This window comes from Gorilla gorilla, chromosome 6 (assembly GCF_029281585.2).
Source record: "Gorilla gorilla gorilla isolate KB3781 chromosome 6, NHGRI_mGorGor1-v2.1_pri, whole genome shotgun sequence".
Lineage (NCBI taxonomy): Eukaryota > Metazoa > Chordata > Mammalia > Primates > Hominidae > Gorilla > Gorilla gorilla.
The window spans coordinates 64,736,702-64,738,365 of NC_073230.2; the positions used below are offsets into that span (position 1 = coordinate 64,736,702).

The window sequence follows — 1,664 nt, forward strand, 5'->3', positions numbered from 1 at the left end:
TTGAGAGATCCTCCCACCTTGGCTTCCCCAAATGCTGGGATTACAGGCATGAGCCACCACACCTGGCCTCACATATTTTGACGTCTAAAACACCAAAGATATTTTTAAGGAGCTGAACAAACCAGTAATTTTTAAAGAAAAAAGTAGTGGGAGCGTCTAGTACAACCAAAACCAGGCATCAAAGTCAGCAGTTAAACATTCCAGACTGGGCACAGTGGCTCATGCCTGTAATCTCAACACTTTGGGAGGCCCAGGTGGGAGGATTGCTTGAGCCCTGGAAAGCGGAGGTTGCAGTAAGCCATGATCATGCCACTGTATTCCAGCCTGGAAGACACAGTGAAGCCCTGTCTCAAAAATAAATGAACCAATAAATAAATCCAGAACCAGTGCTCACTTCGGCAGCACATATACTAAAATTGGCATGACATGGAGAAGATGAGCATGGTACCTGGGAAAGTATGACACACAAATTCATTAAGCATTTCATCATATTTTTAAAAAACATTTCGGAACCAAGAAAATAAATGAATCAAAAGAAAGGGAAGACCCTGGTGATTCCTTTGATATTAGAAAAAATCAGCCAGGCGTGGTGGCTCATGCCTGTAATCCCAGCAATTTGGGAGGCCGAAGTGGGCAGATCACTTTAGGTCAGGAGTTCAAGACCAGCCTGGCCAACATGGTGAAACTCCGTATCTACTAAAAGTACAAAAATTAGGCTTGGTGTGGTGGCTCACACCTGTAATCCCAGCACTTTGGGAGGCTGAGCGGGGTGGATCACCTGAGGTGAGGAGTCCAAGACCAGCCTGGCCAACATGGCACCACTGCACTCCAGCCTGGGCAACAGAGTGAGACTCTGCCTTGAAAATAATAATAATAATAAAAATAATCAATTGCAGATAGACCATAGACCTAAATGTGAAAAAAACACTAAATCTTTTAGAATTGCTCTGTTCATGTATGGCTATTGAGCACTTGAGATGTGCTATTAAGTGTAAAATTTGCACTGGATTTTAAGCACTTAGTAGGAAAAAAAACTAAAAATATCTCAATTTTAACATTAAAATTTTGAAATAATAATTTGGATATACTGAGTTAAACACTACTAAAATTAGTTTTATCTGATTATTTTTGTTCTTTTAATGTGGATACTAGATCATTTTAAATTGCATATGTGGCTTACTTCCTATTTCTATTGGACAGCACTAATGTAGAAGGTAATAAAAGATATATACCTTCAGGACGTCAAATTAGGAAAAGGTGTGTTAAATTGTATTTCAAAAGCATGAATCAGGCCAGGCGTGGTGGCTCACACCTATAATCCCAGCACTTTGAGAGGCTGAGGCAGGCAGATCACCTGAGGTTGGGAGTTCGAGATCACCCTGACCAACATAGTGAAACCCTGTCTCTACTAAAAATACAAAATTATTTGGGCATGGTGGCGCATGCCTGTAATCCCAGCTATTCAGAAGGCTGACGCAGGAGAATCACTTGAACCCAGGAGACAGAGGTTGCGGTGAGCCGAGATCCCAGCCTGGGCAACAAGAGTGAAACTCCATCTCAAAAAAAAATCCATGAATCATAAAGGAAAAGACTAATAGATTAATATTTGACCACACTGAAATTTTGCTGTCAAAAAGACGTAATTGAAAGACTAAATTGAAGAA

General features: G+C 40.8%; 1 non-coding gene across 1 annotated transcript; it reads left to right on the forward strand.

The window, feature by feature from the left end:
• The first annotated feature begins 386 nt into the window (after nucleotides 1–386).
• On the forward strand, nucleotides 387–496 carry LOC115935437 (U6 spliceosomal RNA). Its single transcript, XR_004071070.1, has one exon. It is a non-coding gene; the product is annotated as a U6 spliceosomal RNA (small nuclear RNA).
• The last annotated feature ends 1,168 nt before the right edge of the window (nucleotides 497–1,664 follow it).